The sequence below is a fragment of the Bubalus kerabau genome, chromosome 6, assembly GCF_029407905.1.
Source record: "Bubalus kerabau isolate K-KA32 ecotype Philippines breed swamp buffalo chromosome 6, PCC_UOA_SB_1v2, whole genome shotgun sequence".
Taxonomy (NCBI): Eukaryota; Metazoa; Chordata; class Mammalia; order Artiodactyla; family Bovidae; genus Bubalus; species Bubalus kerabau.
This window is the reverse complement of record NC_073629.1, coordinates 31,349,412-31,365,458: the sequence shown is the minus strand read 5'-3', so window position 1 is coordinate 31,365,458 and position 16,047 is coordinate 31,349,412. Positions and strand designations below refer to the sequence as shown.

At 40.7% G+C, this 16,047-nt stretch overlaps 1 pseudogene; it reads left to right on the top strand.

Moving 5' to 3' along the window:
- The window catches only part of LOC129656093 (60S ribosomal protein L22-like 1), a 42,483-nt pseudogene extending 35,889 nt beyond the window's left edge, over window positions 1-6,594 (top strand).
- Window positions 6,595-16,047: the final 9,453 nt, after the last annotated feature.

Sequence of the window (16,047 nt, the reverse complement as noted above, 5' to 3'; positions counted from 1 at the left end):
ATATATAGTAATTTGTATCTGTTAACCCCATACCCTAATTTGCCCCTCCCCACTTCCCTCTCCCCTTTGGTAAGCACAAGTTTGCTTTATGTATCTGTAAGTCTGTTTTTCTATGTCTGTGTTTCTGATTTGTATATAAATTTAATTTGTATTTCTAGATTCCATATGTAAGTGATATCACATACATTTGTTTTTTTATCTGACTTATTTCACTAAGCATAATATTCTATAAGTCCGTCCATGTTGTGCAAATGGCAGTATTCATTATTTTTATGGCTGGGTAATATTCCATTGTGTATTTATATAATAATATTATATATATATGTATATGTATATACACACCTGCTACTGCTAAGTCACTTCAGTCGTGTCCGACTCTGTGCGACCCCTTAGACGGCAGCCCACCAGACTCCCCGTCCCTGGGATTCTCCAGGCAAGAACACTGGAGTGGGTTGCCATTTCCTTCTCCAATGCATGAAAGTGAAAGTGAAGTCGCTCAGTTGTGTCCGACCCTCAGCAACCCCATGGACTGCAGCCCACCAGGCTCCTCCGTCCATGGGATTTTCCAGGCAAGAGCACTGGAGTGGGGCATCTTCTTAATTCAGTTATTTGTGATGAGCACTTGGTTTGCTTCTGTGTCTTGGCTGCTGTAAATAGCAGTGCTAAACATTGGAGTGTGTATCTTTTCAGTTTACTGTTTTCATTTTTTCCAGATTATATACCATAGAGTGAAATTGCTGGATCATTTGGTAGTTCTGTTTTTAGCTTTTTAAAAAAAATCTTTTGGCCATGCATGTGGTGTGCGTGTTGGATCTTAGGTCCCCAGCCAGGGATCAAATCCTTGGCCCCTACAGTAGAAGCATGGAGTCTTAACCACTGGACTGTCAGGGAAGTCCCTATATTTAGCTTTTTGAGGAACCACCATACTGTTTTCCATAGTGGCTTTGCCAGTTTATGTTCCCACCAACAGTGTACAGGGATTCCCTTTCCTCCAAATCCTCTTCAACATTTGTTATTTGCAGAGTTTTTGATGGCAGTCATCCTGACAGGTGTGAGGTGATACCTCACTGTGGTTTTGAGTTGCATTTCTCTAATAATTAGCCATATCAAGTATATTTTAATAAGCCTAGTAGCCAGAATCTCTGTGTCTTCTTTGGAAAAATGTCTGTTCAGGTTTTCTGCCCAGTTTTTGATTGTGTTGTTTATTTCTTTGCTATTGAGTTGTGTGCGCTTTTGTATAGTTTGGATATTAACCTCTTGTTGGCTGCATCATTTGCAAATATTTTCTCCTACTCAGTAGGTTGTCTTTTTATATTATTGATGGTTTTTTGCTGAGCAAAAACTTTTAAGTTTAATTGGGACCCATTTGGTTTCTTTTTTTTTTTTTTTTTTGCTTTTATTTCTTTTGCTTGGGAGACTAATCTGAGAAAATATTGCTATGGTTTATGTCAAAGAGTGTTATGCCTGTGTTCTCTTCTAGGAGTTTTATGGCCTCGTGTCTTACATGTAGATCTTTAAACCATTTTGAGTTTATTTTTTATGTGGAATGAGGGAATGTTCTAATTTGAGTCTTTCACTTGTAGCTGTCCAGTTTTCCCAGCACCACGGCTGAGCTGACTGTCTTTTCTTCACTTTGTGTTCTTGCCTCCTTTTGTCATAGACAATCTATTTGACTCTAGATGTGGGAGCTTATTTTTGGGCTCTGTTCTGTTCCATTGATCTGTGTGTCCATTTTTGTGCCAATACCATGCTGTTTTTCTACATCCTATTTTAGATTGAGTAACTAGAATGATAGTACTAGGTATAAATCACATCATGTCACTCTCCAGCTCAACACCCTCCAGTGTGAGAAGAAAAAGAAAATTGGAGCCAGGACATGGAAGCAACCTAGATGTCCATCAGCAGATGAATGGATAAGAAAGCTGTGGTACATATACACAATGGAGTATTATTCAGCCATTAAAAAGAATACATTTGAATCAGTTCTAATGAGGTGGATGAAACTGGAGCCTATTATACAGAGTGAAGTAAGCCAGAAAGAAAAACACCAACACAGTATACTAACGCATATATATGGAATTTAGAAAGATGGTAACAATAACCCTGTGTACGAGACAGCAAAAGAGACACTGATGTATAGAACAGTCTTATGGACTCTGTGGGAGAGGGAGAGGGTGGGAAGATTTGGGAGAATGGCATTGAAACATGTAAAATATCATGTATGAAATGAGTTGCCAGTCCAGGTTTGATGCACGATACTGGATGCTAGGGGCTGGTGCACTGGGACGACCCAGAGGGATGGAATGGGGAGGGAGGAGGGAGGAGGGTTCAGGATGGGGAACACATGTATACCTGTGGCGGATTCATTTTGATATTTGGCAAAACTAATACAGTTATGTAAAGTTTAAAAATAAAATAAAATTAAAAAAAATTTAAAAATAAATAAATAAATAAATGGCATCACGGCTAAGTGCAATGTGAAAAAAAAAAAAAAAAAAAGAAAATTGGTAAATCTCTATCCAGACTGATAGATAAATAAAATGTAGTGTGTGTGTACACACAAACAGTGGAATATTATTCAGCCTTATAAAAGAATGAAATTCTGATTCATGCCACATCTTGGCCAAACTTTAAAAACATTTTGCTAAGTGAAGTAAGTCAGTCACAAAAGCACAAATGATGTGTGATTCTACCTATCTGAGTGGTATCCAGAATAGTCAAATTTTGTGCAGTTGCTAAGTTGTGTCCAACTCTTTTGCAGCCACATGGACTGGGGGCCACCAAGCTTCTCTGTCCATGGGATTTATCAGGCAAGAATACTGGAGTACATTGCCGTGTTCATCTCCAGGGGATCTTCCTGAGCCAGGGATTGAACCCACATCTCCTGCTTGGCAGGTGGATTCTTCACTGTGGAGTCACCAGGGAAGCCTATTTAGAAGGGAAGTCACATTTAGAAAGACATGAAGTATAATGTGGTTGCCAGGGCCTTGGGGTAGAAGGGAGTAGGAAGCTGTTGTTTAATAGGTATAGAGTTTCAGTCTTGCAAGATAGACAGTCTGGGAGATTGGTTTCCCAATGTGAATATACTTAACACTATTGAACTGTCCACTTAAAAATAATTCAATTCAATTCAGTTCAGTTCAGTCGCTCAGTCATGTCCAACTCATGACCCCAAGAACCGCAGCATGCCAGGCCTCCCTGTCCATCACCAACTCCCAGAGTTTACCCAAACTCATGTCCATTGAGTCGGTGATGCCATCCAACCATCTCATCCTCTGTCGTCCCCTTCTCCTCCTGCCTTCAATCTTTCCCAGCATCAGGGTCTTTTCAAATGAGTCAGCTCTTTGCATCAGGTGGCCAAAGTATTGGAGTTTCAGCTTCAACATCAGTCTTTCCAATGGGCACCCAGGACTAATCTTTAGGATGGACTGGTTGGATCTTCTTGCAGTCCAAGGGACTCTCGAGAGTCTTCTCCAACACCACAGTTCAAAAGCATCAATTCTTCAGCACTCAGCTTTCTTTATATTCCAACTCTCACATCCATACATGACTACTGGAAAAACCATAGCCTTGACTAGATGGACTTTTGTTGGCAAAGTAATGTCTCTGCTTTTGAATATGCTGTCTAGGTTGGCCATAACTTTCCTTCCAAGGAGTAAGTGTCTTTTAATTTCATGGCTGCAGTCACCATCTGCAGTGATTTTGGAGCCCCAAAAAATAAAGTCAGTCACTATTTCAACTGTTTCCCCATCTATTTCCCATGAAGTGATGGGACCAGATGCCAGGATCTTCGTTTTCGGAATGTTGAGCTTTAAGCCAACTTTTTCACTCTCCTCTTTCACTTTCATCAAGAGGCTCTTTAGTTCTTCACTTTCTGCCATAAGAGTGGTGTCATCTGCATATCTGAGGTTATTGATGTTTCTCCCGGCAATCTTGATTCCAGCTTGTGCTTCATCCAGCCCAGCGTTTCTCATGATGTACTCTGCATAGAAGTTAAATAAGCAGGGTGACAGTATACAGCCTTGATGTACTCCTGTCCTGATTTGGAACCAGTCTGTTGTTTCATGTCCAGTTCTAACTGTTTCTTCCTGACCCGCAAGAGGCAGGTCATTAAGATGATAAATTTAATGTTATGTGCATTTTACCACAGTTAGAAAAATATTTTAATTAAAAAAAGAGAAAAAGAAGTAGTGGAGCTAGGATTCAAATCCAGGGCACCTGATGACGGTGCATGCTCCTAACACTAGGCTACATTTGTCCTGCAGGTAATAAGACCCAGGAGAGTTAGAAAGTTGTTTATCTGGCAGCCCATCTTGCCAGAGTATGTCCCTTTGATTCCACTTATATGAGGTATCCAGAATAGGCAAATTCATAGACAAAAAGAATAGAGGTTACCAAGGGCTAGAAGGAGGAAGGAATCGGGTGTTATTGTTTAATGGGTACAGATTTTCTATTAGAATAATTAAAATGTAGCCCTCACACCATAGATCATTCTTTTCTCTTGTGACATGACATCTAATAACTGAATAGTGCAAATGGTATTGCCAGAATAAACATTTTTCTGATCACTACTTCTTGAAATTCATGCTGCTGCTGCTGCTGCCAAGTCGCTTCAGTCGTGTCCGACTCTGTGCGACCCCATAGACGGCAGCCCACCAGACTCCCCCATCCCTGGGATTCTCCAGGCAAGAACACTGGAGTGGGTTGCCATTTCATTCTCCAAATTCATGAGGGTTCTTCAATTCATATTGAGGTTATAGTTCATTTGGACCCAGACTTATCTATATTGTTCTGTTCTAATAAAGCCCAATCTGAAGATCTCTGCAGAGGTCTTTCAGGGGTTTACTTAAGCACCCACCTACTTTTCATAAATATGTGTAATTTAGTTGGTAACTTGTGTCTGACTCTTTGTGACCCCATCCTTTTGTCTGTGGGGTTTCCCAGACAAATACTGGAGTGGGTTGCCGTTTCCTTCTCCAGGGGATCTTCCCCACCCAGGGATCAAACCCCTGTTTCTTGTATTGTAGGTGGATTCTTTACTACTGAGCCACCAGGGAAGCCCCTCATGGATTCTTACTAGGACTTTAAAAGCCTTAGATTACCTTGTTATTTTATGTCCATCGAATACATAGTTAACATTTTGTTGCATTCTAAAGATGAAGTGAGCTCTAGACTGGTATCAGTCCATTTAATTTTTTAGCTAAAATATCCTACGTTTTCAAAGAAAGGTTACAATTCTGTCAAGCCAAAGCTCATTATCTAGGGCATGATTTACACCAAAAAGGAAAAGCCCTCACTTGCAGGCTTGAAAGGCTTTATGGAAGCCTTTCATTTTCCAGGCTTATTTTCAAGCCAGAGGATTCTTGGCTAGGACTCCTAATTATTGCCAGCAATGGGTCCCCAACTTTTCCGAGTTGCCACTTAACAAAGTTCTCAGTAACTCACCCTCTTCTTTGAAAACCTAAACATGACCAGGCATTGTGTGATACAGATTTTGTTATCCAATCATCTCCTTCAATCTGGAACTAACTAATTATTATAGATCTTTTTTTGTTTGTTTGTGCATGCGTGACCTGGACCTAGGCAGGCCCTTGGTGTTCTGACTGAGTTTCATAGGAATCTGACTCAATTCTGACTCAAAGCATGGAGACTAGTTGTTTAACACAGCTCCCTCTAATAATAGGTTTATAATAACTTTTTTGATGTTGATTTTTTAAACTGAGTACCTTTCAAACCCCAGTGGATTGCAAAATGCCCCTTCTTGTCCTCCTCTTCACCCTGGTCTGGGCTACCATCCACTGGGGGCCTGTCTTAGTCCTTTCAAGCTGCTGTAACAAAATCCTACCAACAAGATAAAGTTTTTATAAACAACAGAAATTTATTTCTCACAGTTCTGGAGGTTTGATGTAGAAGATCGGGGTGCTAGCACGGTCCGGTGAGGGCTCTTGTCCAGGCTGTAGGTGTCTCATTGTGTCCTCCCGTGGCTAGGGGTCTCTCTGGAGCCTCTTTTATAAGCTACTTGTCCCATTTATGAGGATCCCCCCATAACTGAAGCACCTCTCAAAGCCATTACCTATTAATACTACCACCTTTGGTGTTAAAATTTCAACACATGAATTTGTGGGGTTCACAGACATTCAGACCATAGCAGAGTCTGTCCTCATTGGCTATGAGCTAATTCTCTGTTAATCAATCATCCAGTCTCTTTCTAATTCCCTGCCAGTCTTCAAGATGATGCTGCAGAAAGACAAGAAGCCTGAGAAGTCAGCCTGAAGGTTTAATTTGAATCTGACTCATCCAATATAAGATGGATTTTTGATTCTGGAAATTTTGAACATTTTTTTGTTAGAGAAAGTTAAAGTCAATGGAAAAACTAGAAATCTTGGGGATGTCGTTCATATTGAATGCTTCAAGAATAAAATGATTTTTCCTCAGAAACAGTTCTCCAAAAGCTATTTGAAGTATTTTACCAAGAAATATCTTAAGAACAGTCTTCATGGTTGACTTTATGTGGTTGTATCTGACAGTGAGACTTATGAACTTTATTACTTCAAGATTAGTCAAGATGAGGGTGGATTTGAATCTGAGGATTAGGTAAAACTGCCCCTTACAGGGCTTTGTTTAGTAATAAAACAAATGAGGCATACAAGAAGAAGAAACATCTAGAAACAGACTTTTAGTTTATTAGTGAATAAAAAACATTGTACTCTGTTTTAAAAAAATGAGTCATCCAGGAACGCATACCTGGACTGATTTACCTGTGCTTCCGTCCACCCCATAGATTTATTGTTTCACATAACAATACTATGAAAAATCTCCAAGAGCTTTGCAAACCATACAGGCTGGACCCCATGCAAAGCCTCTGTAGAGATGAAAAAGGTAGCGCCACAGCAGTGTCACGGGAGGTCTGCTGAACATAGAATTTAAATAAAGCCCTAAGTTTTATGGCATAATGCCCAAATGTTCGTGCTTTGATAAAAAATCACTCATACCAAGAATCAGGAAAATCGCTCAATGTGAGTGAGAAAAACTAGTAATCAGATACCCATATCTAGATGGCATAGGTGTTAGAATGACTTGTCGAAGAAAGGCTTTGAAGCAACCATCATCATAATGTATCAGTGAGCCATCATGAGCACACTTGAAACCAATAAAAACAGAAAGTAAGGAATTAGAAGAGAAGGAAGGGGCAAATGGAGATTTTAGGACTTAAATATAAAATACAGTAAGTTCAAACAAAAAGTTCAGTGGATTGGCCCAATAGTAGAACTGTGGAAAGAATCCATGGACTGGAAAATAGAACAATAGAAATTACTCGATCTGAACAACAGAGATAAAAATAGGAAAAAAAGAGCATAGAATCAGGGACTTATGGAGCTGTATAAAAGATCTTAGTGTTGTGGCACCAGAATCTTGGAAAGAGGGCAGAGACTAAAAAGTACTCAAAGAAATAATGACTGAAAATTTTCCTAAGTTTCCTGAATATTTGTCCAAAAAACATAAGCTTACAAATTCATGAAACTGATGAACCCAAATATCATAAACCCCCAAACTTTATGCCAGGGCACATCATAGTCAAACGTTTGAAAACTAAAAGCAAAGAAAAAATTCTTGAAAGTAGCAAAAGAGAAAAGATGCATTATTTATAGGAGATAAACGATTTGAATGACAGCAGGTTTTCTTATCAAAATCCATGGAGGCCAGAAGGAGGTGGCATAATTTTCATGTGTTAAAAGAAATGTCCACCCAGAATTCTATATCCATCAAACATATCTTTTATGTATGAAGGAGAAACTAAGACTTTCTCAGAGGGAGGAAAATTAAGAGAACTTTCCCAGAAGACCTATCTTAAAAGAATGGCTAAAGGAAACTCTCTAAACAGAAAGAAAATAATCAAAGAAGAAATCTTGGCACATCAGGAAGGAAGAAAGTACAAGACAAAGATTAGAAGTATAGTGACAACATATTGAGATAAAGAATACTGTGAGGAACTTCCCTGGTGGTCCAGTGGTTAAGAATCCGCCTTCCAATGCAGGGGATGTGGGTTCAATCCCTGGTTGGGGAGCTAAGATCCCACATGCCACAGGACTACTGAGCCAGAGCACTCTAGAGCCTACGTACCACAACTAGAGAGAAGCCCGTGTGCCGCAAGGAAGATGCCAAGTGCTGCAACTAAGACCCAACAGCAAAATAAATAAGATAGGAGCAACCAAGATGTCCATTGACAGAAAAATGGATAAAGAAGATGTGGTACATTTCTACAAAGAAATATTACTCAGCCATTAAGGGAATGCAATCATACCATTTGCAGCAACATGGATGGACCTAGAGATTGTCATACTGAGTGAAGGAAGTCAGATAGAGAAGGAGAACTGTTGTATGACATCCCTTATATGTGGAATCTAAAAAGAAACAATACAAATGAACTTACAAAGCAGAAAGAGACAGAGAACGAACTTGTGGTTGCTGGGCAGAAGGGATCGTTAGGGAATTGGGGATGAGCATGTACACACTGCTATATTCAAAATGGATAACCAACAAGAATTTATTTTATAGCCCATGGAACTCTGCTTGATGTTATGTGGCATCCTGGATGGGAGGGGAGTTTGGGGGAGAATGGATACATGCGTATGTATGGCTGAGCCCCTTTGTTGTTCACCTGAAACTGTCACAGCATTGTTAATCGGCAATATCCTAACACAAAATAAAAAGTTAAAAAAAAGACTACTTCGAATTGCTACTATAGATGGAGAGAAGTCCCACTAACCCATATCAGAGAATTTAAATTGAGTTTTTGTAAGTCATTACCGTTTTGTTTGATACTTTCTTCTGCAGTATATCCCATTTATGCTGACTGATTAAATCATAATGAATTGTTTTAACTTTGTGATTTTAATTTTCAATTATATTTATGTTCACTATAAATCTTTAAAAAATATTAATATGAAATTTTAAATTGTCTTTAAAAAATCAATATAACTTACCTAACCCTATAGGAGTGAAATCATTATGACCGGCTCAATAAATTCAGAGAAAAATATTGTCCAAAAAAAGTAATTAAAGGAATACTCAATTAGAAAGAGAAAGTAGATCATGGGTGAATTGAATAGAATATAGACTTTTAGAGTCAGAAAGACCTACATTCAAATTATGATCATGTCATAAAATTTCCTGCAAGTTTGACTCTTCAGAGACTGTTTCTTCTTTTGTAAAATGAATTGTTTAGAAGATTAAAGGAGGTACTGCTTATCAACAAGCTGTCTACCACATAACAGGGGCTCAATACGTAACTGTTACTGATAACATTTACATAGGGTATATATACATCCTTAAAAGTCCTGTACTAGTGGAAGACATAAAAAGAGAGGATCTGTTTGGGAAAACATATGAACTAATACTTGTATTTTAAGAAGTCCCCAAAGGTTAAAATCTATACTACATAAATACCTTATTCAAAGTTATACTTTGTTTTATTCATTAAAAAAATTATTTATAAAAATTAGTAATAAATATTTTTAATTGAGAAAGAAAATCACACAAAAAATTAATAGCAAGAAATCAAGAGATGAGATGAGATGGGACAAACGAGATGAGGTTATAAGGGCCCTGCTTGAGTGCTTTTTGAATTAGCAGCAGACATTACTTCTCCCAAACCACTCATCTGTAAAATTGTCCCTGTCAACCACACTTGGGTATGACCAGTGTGGGAACAATAAAAGGCACACAAACATGAACTTTTCCTAAATGTGCTATATTATCAATCTTATATTTAATTATGTTAAGCTTTGACATGTGCAGAATTCCATCAAAATGTCTCTGTGTAATTTCATGGGAAGTATGTTTAACCAAAGCTCTCTTTGGCTGATCTTGAAGGAACCATTTTCCAAGCTTGTTTGCCCAGCTGCTGCCTGGAACCCGTGGGGCTAGGATGAAATCAGTGATGAGGTTGGCAGATGATCAGCCAGCCTTGGACAGAATATTTCAGATAATCGCCTGTATATTGCTTTTTAAGCTTCTGCAGTTTTAACTTTAATAGATTTTTAATATTTTAAACATGTTTTAAAGTTCACATATTTTTAGTTTTTGCACAAAGGCTCAGGTTGGATCCAAGTTTTTGTCCTGCTATTGCAATGAGAAGGTACAGGACTTGTTTTTAGTCCCATCGTCCTCACTGGCGCCTGTGGCCAGTCTTCCTGGGCCCTGCTAACATGGACACTGCAGCACAACTCAGAAGTTGGCCTCATTTGGTTATTTGACTGTGTCAGCTCTACACATTCCACTTAACATTGCTGACTTTTGAGTCACCCGTAGAGACATGGCTTCCTGCTTCTTCTCGGCAGCTGAGAAGACTGAACATCGTAAAGGAGCTAGACAAGGCCACATACATGCCTCTACCATTCAAATTTTGAGTCCTTTTCCGTTAACACACAGACAGCACTGACACTTGAAACATGCCACTAATTAAATGCCTAGATGTGAAGAAAAAATAAATAAGATTATGCTTAAAATAGGCCCTCAATAGATAGAAAATGAGTAAGAAGAGATAACTCATAAACAGAAAAAGAGTAGACTACTATGCACAAGTAGAAGGGAAAATGTTAATCTTTAAGAATTTTTTTTTCCAAGTGTGACAGCATTTAATTAATGAAAGAAAAAATTACATTTCCCTGTGACTTCTCTGGTAGTCCAGTGGTTAAGACTCTGCACTTTCACTGTAGGGGCATGGGTTCGATCCCTGGGCAGGAAACTAGATCTTGCATGTCACAGGGCCAATTGCGCGTGCACACACACACACCCCCACACATTACATTTCCAGCCTCAGTCTATACTTGTAGGATCTACTATTCTATTGAGATTTTCTTGGGCAGTGTGTCATCTAAGGTGATCTAAGAATAATTTTTTTGAACAATAACATCTCTTAATTATTAAAAAAAAAACTTATAAAAAATGTTTAATGAAAATGCCCAATTCTGATGAAGCTGGGGTGAAATAGACATATTCATCTAGGGCTGCAGCAGCTCAAGTTGATACCAAGTAGACTTGAAAGGCCAAAATCTCATGAAAAATAATGCAGAATAGTTTTGTATTATATTACTCCCAGAAAATATGATTAATAGTTTGATTTCCTTAACAGTAAATTAATGTGTGTGTGTGCATGTGCTCAGTCAAGGCTGACTCTTTGTGACCCCATGGACTGTAGCCCACCAGGCTCTTCCCTCCATGGAATTTTCCAGGCAAGAATACTAGAGTGAGTTGCTGTTTCTTCCTGCAGGGAATCTTCCTGACCCAGGGATCGAACCCATGTCTCAGGCATCTCCTGCATTGGCAGGCGGATTCTTTACTACTAGCATCAACTGGGAAGGACAAATTAATATGTACAGGATAACAAACTACAAAAACGTACAGGTTGGGCTTACAGCCTTTTTTGAGGTGGTCAGTTCTGAGGAGTCCAGAGAATTATCTCACCACTTCAGCTTTTCCAGCCAATCTGAGTGTCCCATATCAAATCCCTTTCTACTCAGAGTACCTAGAACACCCAGAGGGGTTTCAGTTCCTTGTGCAAAACCCTAACCACTGAATGGGTTTGATAACATAGTCCAAAGGAGCAGTGTAATAGACTCAACCGGATGAAAATAGCATTACTGTTTGCTACTGTGAGTTTCTCTCAGTTCATTTCAGTTCAGTCACTCAGCTGGGTGCGACTCTGTGAACTCATGGACCACAGCACGCCAGGCCTCCCTGTCCATCACCAACTCCCAGAGTTTACCCAAACTCATGTCCATCGAGTCAGTGATGCCATCCAGCCATCTCATCCTCTGTCGTCCCCTTCTCCTCCTGCCTTCAATCTTTCCCAGCATCAGGGTCTTTTCAAATCAGTCAGCTCTTTGCATCAGGTGGCCAAAGTATTGGAGTTTCGGCTTCAACATCAGTCTTTCCAATGAACACCTAGGACTGATCTCCTTTAGGACTGTTTGGATCTCCTTGCAGTCCAAGGGACTCTAAAGAGTCTTCTCCAGCACCACAGCTCAAAAGCATCAATTCTTCGGCACTCAGCTTTCTTTATATTCCAACTCTCACATCCATATGTGACTACTGGAAAAACCATAGCCTTGACTAGATGGATCTTTGTTGGCAAAGTAATGTCTCTGCTTTTGAATATGCTATCTAGGTTGGTCATAACTTTCCTTCCAAGGAGTAAACATCTTTTAATTTCATGGCTGCAATCACCATCTGCAGTGATTTTGGAGCCCCAAAAAATAAAGTCAGCCACTGTTTCCCCATCTATTTGCCATGAAGTGATGAGACCAGATGCCATGATCTTAGTTTTATGAATATTGAGCTTTAAGCCAACTTTTTCACTCTCCTCTTTCACTTTCATCAAGAGGCTCTTTAGTTCTTCACTTTGTGCCACAAGGGTGGTGTCATCTGCATATCTGAGGTTATTGATGTTTCTCCCAGCAATCTTGATTCCAGCTTGTGCTTCATCCAGCCCAGAGTTTCTCATGATGTACTCTGCATATAAGTTAAATAAGGAGGGTGACAATATACAGCCTTGATGTACTCCTTTTCCTATTTGGAACCAGTCTGTTGTTCCATGTCCAGTTCTAACTGTTGCTTCCTGACCTGCATACAGTTTTCTCAAGAGGTAAGTCAACCTAAATCCCTCTTAATACTAAAAAGCTTATTTACTTCTTGTTGATCCCTTGCTGAATAGCTACAATGTTGAGCTCCAAATCAAGTGTCAGGACTTAACATCTCTGCTAGAGAAAGGTGCATCTTAGGCCAGGCTGGTGGTGCCTGGGACCTAACCATGGCCCTCCCTACCCCACAGGATGGTGTTTGAAAGGCCCTCATGATGAGTCCCTGGGAGAAGTTTTGTGCAGTTGGATGATACACTTGGTCACATTAGACTCAAAGCTAACATCATCTGGTTGATACTGTGCTGCTAAGTCTATTAATACCTACAATGGATGATTAGCCATTAACAAATCATGTTATTGTTCTACTCTAACCACCTGTCATAAAATATTCAGAGCTAAAAATGAGTTTCAGTTTAAATGGTCACTAGGGCTTTAGTCTGGGCCTCCCAGGTGGCACCAGTGGTGAATAACCTGCCTGCCAGTGCAGGAGACCTAGAGATGCCGATTTGATCCCTGGGTCACTAAGATCCCCTGGAGAAGGGCATGGCAGTCCACTCCAATATTCTTTTCTGGAGAATTCCCATGGACAGAGGAGCCTGGCAGGCTACAGTCCATAGGGTCGCAAAGAGTTGGACACAACTGAAGTGACTTAGCATGTACGCATACATGCAGGCCTTTAGTCCAATTCGGTAGTGAGCTCAGGTTTTATCATATTTTTGCATAGGCTAGATGTGGACCACAAACGGAAGAGTTCCAGGAGAAGCACCAAATGGCCCACCTCACACTGAAGGTAGGGGCCTAGGTGGTGCAGGAATATGTGATGGGAGGAATGTCCAGAGCCCTCCATATGGCTAATCCTATCCCTAGCCTGACACTGACTCTGTAAGAGGTCCAGAGCCCTCCCGATGGCTAGTCCTATCCCGAGCCTGACACTGACTCTGTGAGAGGCCACCTAAGGCTTGCTTGATGGCGGATTAGAGTATCTATCCTCCCCGAGGTATTTGCACCCTTATCAAGAGAGATACTTCTGAGAGGCTTCCCTGGTGGCTCAGATGGTAAAGAATCTGCCTGCAATGCGGGAAACCCAGGTTCAATCCCTGGGTTGGGAAGATCCCCTGGAGAAGGAAATGGCAACCCACTCCAGTATTCTTGTCCTTGGAGAATCCCAAGGACAGAGGAACCTGGCAGGCTACAGTCCATGGGGTCCTAAAGAGTCAGACACGACTTCTAACATTTTCACTTTCACATGAATAAAGAAGATGAGAATAGATTTTGTTAGAGCACTGGAGGCCTTGGTTATCTTGAGTTAAAGAGGCTTCTAAGGGAGAACCTGGGTGTTCCAAATGCGAGAATTTCAGTTTTGCACAGAGCCTTCCTCATAGTTCCCCACTCATCCTCTCCTTTCCACCTACTTCCCTTATTCTCTCACCTCCTTTCCTGGCAAGTCAGTACTCGTTGTTGACAGGAAACCTCTGCCCCTTGCTATGAGAACTCTCTAGAGTCCTCCCCAAGTGTGCTTGTCATGTGGCAGCTGACTTCTCTGGAGCAAGGAATGCCAGAGAGAGAGCATGGAGGAGCCCCCTATTCTTTTTATTCCCTAATCTCTTATACACCATAATTTCTGCTACAGTCTATTTAATGGAACTGAGTTATGAGATTTAGCGTACAACCTAAAGGGAGGTGAGTTGGGCACCACCTTTGAAGGAAAGAGTATCCAAAAATCTGTGAACGTATTTTGCTTAAGCTGTGGGATGAGCCATTGACACTGCCCTTTGCAGTTCAGTCCATCAGCAGGTCCTATTGCTCTCCATTTAAAATATATCTCAAACTTGAGCACATTTTTCCATTTTATTAAGGTATGATTCATACACAGAAAAATGTACCCTTTTGTGGATACAGTGCTGCAAGTTTTGACAAACATATAAAGTCATATAATTAACACCACAATAAAGAGAACAATTCTATTAACTGTTAAATTTCCCCCATGACCCTCAGTGGGAAATCCAGGAAGGTCCTACTGGGCTTTCTGATGCTAATGGAAATAGGCAGTCTGTCTTCATGGTAGCTGAATCTTCTGGAAACTCCCTGGGTAAAGTGGGTATTGATATTTTTCAGGGGCTGTCCTTTAGGCAGATAAGATTTCTTTCTGTGTCTTTTATAGCTTAAAATTTTCACTTTACCAACTGTGAGGGGCCCAGTGGCTCCACACCTCTCACCCTCCCGAACACTTGACCGGCTTCCTTATTTAGCATGCTATCGGCTGTGTTCTGAGAGAAAGCAGAAGCTACAAGTGTCCTGAGACCGAGGCTCTGAAATACATACTGAGACAGGAGGGAAGGGGGCGGGCTACAACCCTTAAAGAATGACACAGCTGTTGAGAAAAACTGACTATGACAAAAACTGGTTAGAGCAAAGTAGTCCTAAGATGGCAGAAGATTCGATGTGCAGTGGTCCTGAGCCTCACTATAAGCTCATTGTAAAAGGTTAACATGTGCTGCAAGAACACACTCACAGGCACCGTGGCAGTTCCGAGGTATTTCATAAAAGGCCAAAAAGTGAGTGGCCCAATTCCTGGAATTCCCTGTCTCTTCCCCAGAATAGTTGTAGCAATCTTCCTGCTTGTTAGCCTAAGAAGTTACCCAGCCCTTAAAAACTAACCACCCCATGTAGTCAGGGCAGCTCTTGCCCTCTGAGATGGAACGCTTCTGCCTGTGGAATGTGTCTCTCTCTGCAGACCGGCTTTCACGGCACTGTGGCTCACTCCGGAAGCCAGGACCCTCGCTTGGTATCCATTCCAGGGACTCACTTAAGACCTAGGACATGACCATCCTCATCCCCCATTTTCCTGCAACATCTCTACAAAGGAAGAGGAAGAGTAGTAGTCCCTCTCTCCTTCCCCACTTTTCCTTTGATTATAAAAATGTAGGCAACTTAGTTCTTGAGCCCTTCTGCCTACCCGTTTCTACTATACAAGTGTAGTATATTAATAAATCTACACAAATTAGCTACTAAACCACCACCACCACTTCTTACCTATCACTTTACCCCTCACTGAATTCCTTTTGCACTGAGACATAACAAACTTGAGCTTCGTTCAGTCCTGGGACAAGTTGTGCAGTTTCCATACAGTAGCCATTCTGCTGTATTCTACTGGTCTAAGCAAGACACAAGAACAGGCCAGACTCAAAGATTGGAGAAATAGACTATACTTCTGAGGGAGGCAGAGCGAAGAATCTGTAGCCATATGTAATCTTCCACAAAGAGTTTGACTGGTATACGGAGTTGTTATTGTTGTTTATTTGCTAAGTCATGTCCGACTCTTTGCGACCCCATGGGCTGTAGCCCACCAGGCTCTCTGTCCATTGGCTTCTTCAGGCAAGAATACTGTAGTAAGTTGCCATTTCCT